The following is a 10,803-nucleotide window of genomic DNA, read 5'->3' as shown; positions in this document are numbered from 1 at the left end:
TGGCTATTTGTTGTTTTTAAACGAAAAATTGCACATTTCTGCTTACTTTCATTGCATTGATCAAAATAAAGATCAAATGTTATTCAATGTTTTATGTTGGGGCGCTTCTAGGTCTATCAAAAGGATTTTTCGAGGTTTATTAGTTTGCTTGGAAATCATATTTGGCCCATAGTGAGGCAAAAGTTCGACTTATGTATTATCTCGCACAAAAAATAGCAAATTGCCCAAAACCCACATATTCTCTTTAGTGTTAGCAAAACGCGCTTGATCGTGAAAAAAAAAATTAAAAATTTAACGTTTTTACTTTCTTTTTTTTCAAAAACATTACAACATATTTTTAAGTATATTTATATCACCCAATTTTGTCAATTTTGTGTGTATTTTTCAGCAAACATAAATTTGTGGCTTGCATGAAGTATTAAGCCTGTAATAAGTGTGTCGATATTTCGAGTTTCAGAGAGCGAACACCGGTGGGGCAAAAGTTTGTTTAAGACAACCATTTTTAAAACCAGTTTTAAAAAACTTTGACCAGTGAATCAATTGTCACCCAATACGCAGCAACAAAGACATTGTCATCTCCTATTCTTGTTGCAACAATTTTATTTCGCAACATCAGTTTATCACCACTTGAACAGTATATGACAATAATCGCGCAGCGATTTTCTGGACTTCATATTGCAATTTTCGAGAACTTTCTCTGTGTTGGTAAACATTGGCACATTGTCGAACAACATCCATAAAACATATTTGGTTTTGTGTTTAAAATAACTGAATAATCGCGAGTTGAAAAGGTTGCAACAATGTTGCGTCCTGTGATTGTCATGAAAATTTTGCTTTAGATTGTATCATAATCCGCAAAAGTTAGAATTAACGGTTGTGAGCGTCTTCTTTGGTGACAATTTGATTCACTGATTTTGACACAAATTCTATCAGCATAATTGTAGCCAATATGATGAAGGTTCACTGTGTGGTATTTATTTGTTTTAAAATGTTATACTTTTTCTGGAAATATTGATATCACTAAGGACGAACTTTTGCCCCACTAAACTTTTTTACTCTAATGAAACAATAAAATGGCAACGTAACGTTCGTTGATTGTATTTCTCATAGGGGACGACGAAATTAACAAATTTATTTTAAAATGAAACTCGGTGAAACTTCAGTGCCATGGTGTCATGTTATGCTTGATAAAGTGATCAGAATTCTGCGCAATAAGTAGAATTTTTAAAATGGAACACAACACACGTTAAAACGACTTCCAACAATTAGAGTCTGAAAATCTCTCAGCCATTGGAAAGCAAACTCAACCTGGTCTGCAACTTTTGAATCGTTGAATGGTTTAAAAACCGCAGCATATCTCTTAATTTTCGAAAACCTATCGTTATACTTGATCAACATCACTCCGGGAACAAAAAAATCAGTTCTTGATTTTTAAAAATTAACTTTGTTATCATTGTAGCATTTTATCTAAATTTAGTTTACACAATTTGATGAACATCAAACCAGTATAGGTTAAAACAATATTTCGATGATAATACATGCATCCAACCAGTTTTCAGTGAACAGAATTGCTCAAAAGTGGTTAATTTCACTTTTTATTATATTACGTGTTTTCACACAAGAACGCTGACTGTTGAATACGTTTGTTCTTCATCGTTCTCATAAATTTAAAAAATTAAAGAAATTTAAAACCGTCACAGAAACTATAATTAGTCAAATGAGAAATGATGGAAAGTAAGCTTTTATACGTTTGTCATTTGTTTTGTGAACCTCATTTTGGTGTATGATAGCAAGTGTCTCATGAAGTCAAGGAAATTTCCATTACGAAAAGATCCTGGACCGACCGGAAATCAAACCCAGACACCTTCAGCATGGCTTTGCTTTGTAGCCGCGGACTCTCTAACTACTCGGCCAAGGAAAGACCAAGTTTAATTCATGGACAATTGAAAATTTATATACTAGAGCAAATGGTACATTAGAGTGAATCAAATTTTGAAAATGTTTAAAAATTCAGTCTCTCATATGCTTCTCACCATCCTTTCCATAAAAATAGTGTGCTGTGAAATTTTCAGCTTTTTTGGTGGTGATTTAAAGGTGGCCCAAAGACAATGTAGGTTTATATGGAAACTACTATGGAGAAGTTTTGAGAAATGTTCTAAACACGCTAGTACTGTAATGTAAGTAGAAACATAACATCCCATATTGAAAACTCATTCTTCAAACCTTAATGAAGGATGTTGCTGAAGAAAGGAATCTCTTTTGAGCTTATTTTGTTTGGGATTTTTGTACATGATTGCAGGGCTATAATCCCATATTAAGCCAAATAATAGCAAACAAACTCATAAATATCTTTTCTGCTATCAGTCGGATTGAATTTCTGTCTTCAGCAAATTTCTTTATTATGGTTTTAAGAATGAGTTTTCAATATGGGATGATAAGTTTCTACTTACATTACAGTACTAGCGTGTTTAGCACATTTCTCAAAACTTCTCCATAGTAGTTTCCATATAAACCTACATTGTCTTTGGGCCACCTTTAAATCACCACCAAGAAAGCTGAAAATTTCACAGCACACTATTTATATGGTAAGGATGGTAAGAATCATTTGGGAGATTGGATTGGCAAACATTTTTAAATATTGAACCGTCCTAATGGTACATAATTTAGTGTACCTTTCAATCGTTTTTCAGTACAAAAGGCTCACTATAGATAAAACATCCATTAATTATATTTACGACCGTAGTTATAATTTTAATTTCCATCCGGAACTTACTGTTTTCTTTCAATGCCAGTGAAGTTTAATTCAAACCACACCTCATGCAAGATCATCCCATTTAATCCTCAAATGGATTCAAGCATCACTACGGGTGAAACTCACTGAAAGAGCGGTTACTTCCATTCACCTCTCTTTCCTACACCAAACACCTGTCCCATTTTGATGATAATCGTCTGAAAGTTTACCGAAATTCCAATTTGCATCACTTCGCATAGCATTTGCATCGTCTGCAGCTCTCGAGATGGAACTTTATCCTGCTGAGTCCACCCAACCCACCACCCATCACCATATTATTTACGTGCATCTTTCTTTATGCCTCGCCCATCATGAAGACTGAAATGCAATTATCCGTTGCTATTCAGCAAGCTTCACCACGCTGCTTTCGTTACTTGCCAGAAAATCCAGGATTATTTTAAGCCCCATAAAAGAGGCATTTAACTACACTTAACCCACAATTGCAAGGAAAACTGACTAGGATGAAGTGGTCCACTTCTCAGCCCCATGCATCTCCCATTTTCCTGAGTTTTTTTTTCGGCTATGATGAGAGTCACTTGGGAACAGTCGGGCAGCATCCTCGCTGCTCAAGCATCTCCTCCCGGACGAACGTGTGGGTATAACTTACCTCGTCCACACCAAGAGCGCACATTTATTAAGCACTATCAACTCAAATCAGAGATGACTCTTGACTTTACCCCTTCTCGAAAGGCGGTTGAGGCACTGCTGGCGGCCAATGGAGATCCAAACCCACGACAACCGGTCCGGGACTTGGTATGGTTTTTGTACCACTTGGCCCAATGGATCTTCCAGCTCATAAGTCATTCGAGAAACTTGATGTTCCCCAATAAAATAAACAATTGGTCCGCTATCTGGCCGTCCGGATCAACGACGACGCACCGGATTGTCGGTTGACGCACGCGGGGAAGAACAGGAAAGTGAGGATCTGATTAAATCATCTCAACAAATCACGCTGCGTTGCAGTGCGCAAAGCGAGATCCGTTCGTCGTTCAGTTGTCCGTGTGTCTCGGCAAAGCGGAGATCAGCCAACAACATAACCTACCTACCCGAAGTTAAACGATGAGTGACAGACAAGACGACATCAATAGCAGCAACAATGTCAGAGCAGACACTTTTTTTATTCGGACTGATGTGCGAAAATAAAGTGATAAAATGTCGCTTTCGAGGGTCATTCCGGTTGAGTGATCCATAGGAGTTATCTGAGTTCTGATGTTGTTTTTGAGTCGGTTAACACCGATTAATCGAATGACAGACGATTAAATTTGTCTATACAGTGAAGGAACCATCGAGAAATACAGTATGACATATGTGATTGAACAATACACAACTCAATGTATTTCTATCAATGTTGTTTGAATTGGGATTTTAATTAAAGTTAATATTATTACCATATAATTCCACTAGAGTTTGTATTCTTGGACTAATACGCATACTTTGATCTTAGTTGTTGGGCCGTGTTCCCGCGGATACGATCCGGTTGTGAATAATTAATACGAAAGAGATGTGTTCGAATTCACGGTTTATTTCTAACTGATTTTCTATAGCTAATGGTGTCCTATTTATACTCCACTCTTCCCTATTTACTTGCATGGAATATTCCAGAAGTGTATTGTTGTACACAATAATGTGTTGTGTCTTAACTGTTATACAACCTATTTGTACTGCAGAATCTTCTGGAACTGTCAAAGAATGATACAATGCGAAGGTAAACAATAACAATGCTTTTCAATGTTGTGATCTGGAATGATCTTGAAAGGTGATTACTCTGTGTTTTAATGATTTGATACTAATTGTTTTATGTTTCTAGGTATGCAGTATGAATGAGTGTATGAGGAAATATTTCAGGTGAGTAAAGTGTTGCCAGTATGGATGATTTGTGGTGTGTTTGTGGCCTCAAAATGAGGTCAATCAACATCAAGATGATGATCAGTTATAGATTTCGCAGATGAGTGTGTCCGTACATATCTCGTAGGCAATAGACGCTGGCTGGCAGCGGCCGCCTAGACGGTTTGCGATGATGACGATGATGTTAATCCCGAAAGCAATAATCGCTGGCTGGCAGAGTTTGTTTCGGCGATTCGAGTGATGACGTTGATCCCAAGGCAAAAGTCGCTGGCTGGCAGGGACCGCTTGGCGATGCTGTATGTTGATGAGGATGTGCATCCCAAAGCAATAGTCGCTGGCTGGCAGGGACCGTGATTTCTATTCAAAAAGTTGTTGGGACGATTAAAGCCGAAGAGTTTCGTCCCATCAACAGTTGCACACATTAGAGAAAATTTTACAACTTGTTGTAAAAGGCCAGCTGTTAGCATATTAAAATAGAAATTCCTTCTTTGTATCAAAGGCTGTTTTTTATAGTTATATTTCACAGCGGTTATTGTGGGCTTCTTGGTTCATTAGAACTATCGGTCATTTTCGGCCTAAGGACCCTTTCGGCCTAACGACCCTTTCAGCCTAACGGCATTCGGCCTACCGACTTTCGGTCTAACGACATTCGGCCTAACGGGATAGAACCCGAGTAACGGACTGTTTTCAATGATTCTGTTTCGAGCCCCGTGGTGAACAGCCTTAGCGTACAACAGGGGAGTGTATTAGAGCCCGTTTTGTTCATCATGTATATAAATGACATGCGACGAGTTTTACGTTTTTGTGACATTAATCATTTTGCTGATGATACCGTGAAATTCATTGCGGCTAAAAATCTTGAGGATGCTGTTGCACATATGAATGCAGATTTACGTTCTCTGCGTAGATGGTTGAAGTACAAACAGTTGAAATACAAATATAAGTAAAACTAAATTTATGTTGATTTCGCTGAATCGAATAAGTATAGACGTCTCAATACAAATTGATGATGAGACAATTGATCGCGTGCGCGAAATTAAATATCTTGACGTGATTATTGTTGACAGATTAAAGCTCGACGTTCACATCGACAATGTCATCAAGAAAATAGCCAAGAAGTATGGAATACTCTGCAGATAAAAAAACGATTTACCGATTGCTAGTAAAATACTTTTGTACAAATCAATCATCTCTCCACATCTGGAGTTTTGCGCTTCCATTTTGTTTTTAGCGAATGAAACACAAATATCGAGAATGCAGCGTTTATAAAATAAAATAATGCGTTTGATTTTGAGATGCAACAGATTCACTTCCTCGTCTTTCTTATTAGATGCTCTTCAGTGGTTATCGGCGAAGCAAAGAATTGTATTCTTGACGATGGTGTTCATTTATAAAGTAATTAACGGTTTATTGCCTCGATATTTGTGTGATCGAATTGGAAGAGGAAGTGACGTTCATAGATATAATACTAGAAACGCGACTGAATAAAGAACACCACAGTTTTTGTACGGTGCTTCACAAAAGTCTTTTAAAGGAATAAAGGTTTTCAATTCGATGCCTATACACATCAAACGTGCTGCAACTCTATCACAGACTAAGAGACTCTGTATTTCACACGTCAAAGCTGCCTTTTGAACAGCTACATGTTAACTTTTTTGTTCTTGACTAATTGACTAACTTGACTATATTGTAAAAAATGTTTAATAATTATTGGGGCACTAATAAACTACGATGTTCGCCTCGATGATGATGATGGATTTTTATATATTGACGTAGTTATAGCTTATTCCCTTTTATGTGTTGTCTACGGAGTTTTGCGTCCCGCGCGCGATACACAGGTATAAACGACTGTTTGATTACTTATCATTTGAATTGAGAATTTAGACTGTTGGTGGATGCCATGCATTAGTAGTGAATTTTCTGGTTGAATGTCAACAAATTTTTGAAAATGCAAATGTTTCCTATAGTTTTGACATCATCGGTGGGGTTATCAATACTGGCAGTGTTTTGGATTTTGTTGAACTTTCTTGATCACTAGCAAAATTTATGAAAAAGTATGGCTGAGACCAACAGATTTTACCATTTTTCATTGCTGTATAGTATGAAAACTTGGTTTGTGAACTTATATCTGTTGAAATAATCAGACCGTTCATTGTTTTCAAATCTGGTTAACATTGATCATAATTCATTGTCTTAAAGATATATCGTCTAGCTCAAACCTTTGTAGGGGTATGTGGCGGGATCATCATCATCATCATCATCATCATTATCATTAACAATTGACGGATAAAGTTGATAAGTATATTGTGTGCTATTCCGGGAGAAGTCAAAAGAGAAAATCCATGTGAAAATTTCCGGAGTGAACTTTTACAAATTTCTGAAACTTTTACAAATTTCTGAAGAAAGATAGGTATCGAATATCCATGTAATCCTTTAACTAATTCCAGAAAAAAAAAAACTGCCAGCAGATTTCTTGAAAAAACCCCTGTAATAATTTCTTGATGAATCCTTATAACAATAATCACTAAAGGAATTTTAAAAGTGTTTCTTAAATAAATGATTGGAGGAAATTATGTGGAAATATATGAAAAAATCCCTGAAGGGTTTTTTAAGGTTTATGGAAAAATTCTGTAGGATTTTAATTTAAGAAATCCCTGGATTAATTTTTATAACACGATTGTTGTTAAAAGAGGATTTAGAACGAATCTCTAAAGTAATTATGCGAAAATATTTTGGAGAATTCAAACTGGAAAATAAATGAAAGATATCCGAGAAGGAATGAAAAAAAAAATCTCAAATCAGTTTGTTAAGAAACGCCAGAGGATTTTTAGAAACATCTGTAAAATTATTTAGGAAAAAATCACTGGAATCACTAAATCAAACATATGAGAAAACTAAAAAAAAACTTCTAAAGAATAATTCTTGGGCATACACTTGCTTCAATTATTCGAGGAATATTTTATGGATCTCCAATAAAAATTTTTTGGTAGTGGTTTGGTCCTTGGCGGAACTCCTGGAAAAAATGTCGATGGATTTTGATCGAGGATTCTTTTAGAACTGTAGGGGGGTTACTGAAGGAATCTTTGTAAGCATTCTTAGAGTAATTGCTGGTGTTTTTGACATTCTAATGTAATATATAAAGGAATTCGTGGAGGAAACTACGAAATAATCTATGGAGTAATTCGTGTATATAAATATCAAGTTTAACGAGCCAAATTATTTATCGACGTGAAAATACAATATCGGCGGCATAGTGCAGATCGGCGTATGGTGCGCTGCTGATGCCTTATTCGGCGTCGGCGTGACGTAAAATGAATCGGCGGCGGCGGCGCACAGTTCTATGAAAGATTATGGACGAGAACAGCTTTCCCGGGAAGCTCACAAGATTGATTAAAGCTACGATGGAAGGTGTGCAAAAGTGCGTGAAGATCTAGGGTGAACTCCAGTTCGTTCAAATCGCTCCGGGGACTACAGTAGGGTGATTGACTGGTGTCTGGTATCGCTTGAAGTTGTCATGCGGAGAGCCGAACTTAACATCCGAGGCACGATTTTCACAAGATCCGGACAATTTGTTTGTTCACGGACGACATGGATATTATTGGGAGAACATTCGTAGCGGTGGGCCTACTATTGGTGAATGTGTCAAAAATAATGTACATGCTGGTAGGCGGAACTGAGCGTGACAGAGCCCACCTAGGAAGTGGTGTCACGATAGACGAGGATACCTTCGAGGTGGTGGACGTGTTCGTCTACTTCGAATGAGTCCTTGCTGACGGCTAACAACAACGTTTGTCAAGAAATACGAAAGTGCATCATCTGTAGAATAAGTACCTACAATGAGCTCTAGAAAAAACTGCGGTCAAGAAAGATTCACCCCCGCACCAAATGCAAGTACAAAACGCTCATAAGATCGGTGGTAGTCCCCTACAGGCATGAAACGTGGTCTATGCTCGAGGAGGATTTGCAAGCTCTTGGGGGTTTCGAACGCCTGGTGCTGAGGACGATCTTCGGTGGCGTGCAGGAGAACGGTGTGTGGCAGCGAATGATGAACCACGAGCTCGCCTAACTCTACGGCGTACCTAGAATCCAGAAGGTGGCCAAAGCTGGAAGGATACGTTGGGCAGGGCATGTTGCATAAATGCCGGACAACAGCCCTGTAAAGATGATGTTTGCTTCGAATCCGGTCGGAACAAGAAAACGTGGGCCGCAATGAGCTAGGTGGATTGACCAGGTGCACCAGGAGAGCGTGGGTCGCAGTCAAGTAATGAGTGAAGCGGCGAAACATTGTTGGCAAGGTTTTATCAAGTTAATTGTTGGTGAACTTCATAAATGAATAATATTCCTATTGAAATTTAAAAAATATATGTTTGGAATGCTTCTGAGATATGTCCAGAAATTTTGATAGGAGTATCCGAGAACTTCTTAAGGGATTCTTGCAATAATTCTATAGTAAATTAATTCAAACGTACATGTTACGTACATGTTGTTATTAATTCAAACGTACATGCATCATCCTCTTTTTTTCTCTCTGTATAATTTTTTTGTGTCGTTATGTTCTCCATTGTTAATTATTGTACAATCTGTTTACTAGAACTCAAAAGTTCTATTTAAAGTAATGAGTCATATATAATCGCTTCATAACACTGTAAGCACACATCCCTGTTATCAGCCCCAAGTTTTCCATGAATTCAGCGAGATTTCTTCAAGTTCCATCATAACGACCATTCTACTTTGGTGGATTAAATGCCTCTATGTGACGGGTGCAACACGAGTTATCACTGGGATGGCGCCTTGATGTGTCAATCAAGTGTTAAAATTATTTTCCGAAATGTTCAAAATGGCTGTCCTTATCATTAACGAGAGCTACTGAACCAAGATTAGAGCTCCGCGATGCTTTGCACATCAGTCTGCGTCAGAGGACCCCGATTCTGAGAACAAATCCTATGCAGTCGCAAAAAAAAAAACAAAATGTTTGCATTTCAAATTGTTTTCAGTTTGCCATCAACGGCTGATCTCAATATGTCAAAGTCACCTCGGAGCAGCGCGAATATGCGTGGCGTCCAATTCATGAGGAAACCGGTAGGTTCCAACGTCTGACTGACATTTTCTCGAAGCAGACTGAGCAAGTAACCGTGTCAAACAGCAAAGCCACACGATGGATTCGCTCTTGCAACAGTTTGCCTCAGTCAGTGCCAGAGCATGATAAGAAACTGTGTGTCTGTCAGTCATGAGTTATTGATTTATTGTTTACGTTTGAGGAATAATCCATCATTCATTTTTCGGTTCAATTTTGCATTGCTCACATTTTTTGTGCCTTGCCCTGTTTCAACTGCTGTGTTGGTTTTTGGTGATTGATTTTAAGTCATATTTGCATTCGCCGATCATTTATTTTATTTCTTTATTATTCTGCTCCAACCGTGACACGGTATCTTTTTATGATGTGTGCAACAGTCTCCAGCTTAGAGTTCCATGTTGTGGCAACGGAGAACACCCACTTGAGTTGAATATTTATATTCCCATTTTTTGGAGCGACTTCATACTTGGCCTCGAGCCAAAGTACTTCAGACTGGAATAAAGAAAAACTCAAGCCCTCTTCAGCACCAAATGTTCGAAAATGATCGTTCAAGTGGTGTATATGATTTGGGGTATATCGTGTTGGATGAATCGAATGTAGTTTGGAATGGTCATCGGTACTGTGGTAATGGTGACGGTTCTACATGTGCTTTTTGTTATGACATTGATTTTGGCAGTTGCCTTGGAACGCCTCAGACAACCTGAAGTCACATAAGAATAAACGTCAAAACTCGTTTACTTTTACAAATAACATCAGACCCGCACACAACGGTGACGGAAATCGAGTTTACTTGCATTAGCGCTATTTTCTGAGTTTATGTCGCATAAGAATACAGAATAGTTCACAATTTAATCTATACACTCGCATTACATGACAATTTTCATGACATAAAATGCACATCAAATTGCCTTTATTTTTGTACGTATAATGCAGCCCACAGACGTTCAGACGGTTTGACCAACGTTGACTCCGCCCCCAAATTAGTCAAACCGATATATGTTGCTGCAACCGTTTACCCGGCTGTCAAAGTTCGTCGCAGCAACACTATATTTATTTGCTTGTTTTGAATGATTTCGGAAAGTCTAGTGAATAT

The sequence above is a fragment of the Aedes aegypti genome, chromosome 3 (assembly GCF_002204515.2).
Source record: "Aedes aegypti strain LVP_AGWG chromosome 3, AaegL5.0 Primary Assembly, whole genome shotgun sequence".
NCBI classification, from domain to species: domain Eukaryota; kingdom Metazoa; phylum Arthropoda; class Insecta; order Diptera; family Culicidae; genus Aedes; species Aedes aegypti.
Note: the sequence above shows the minus strand (reverse complement) of the source record.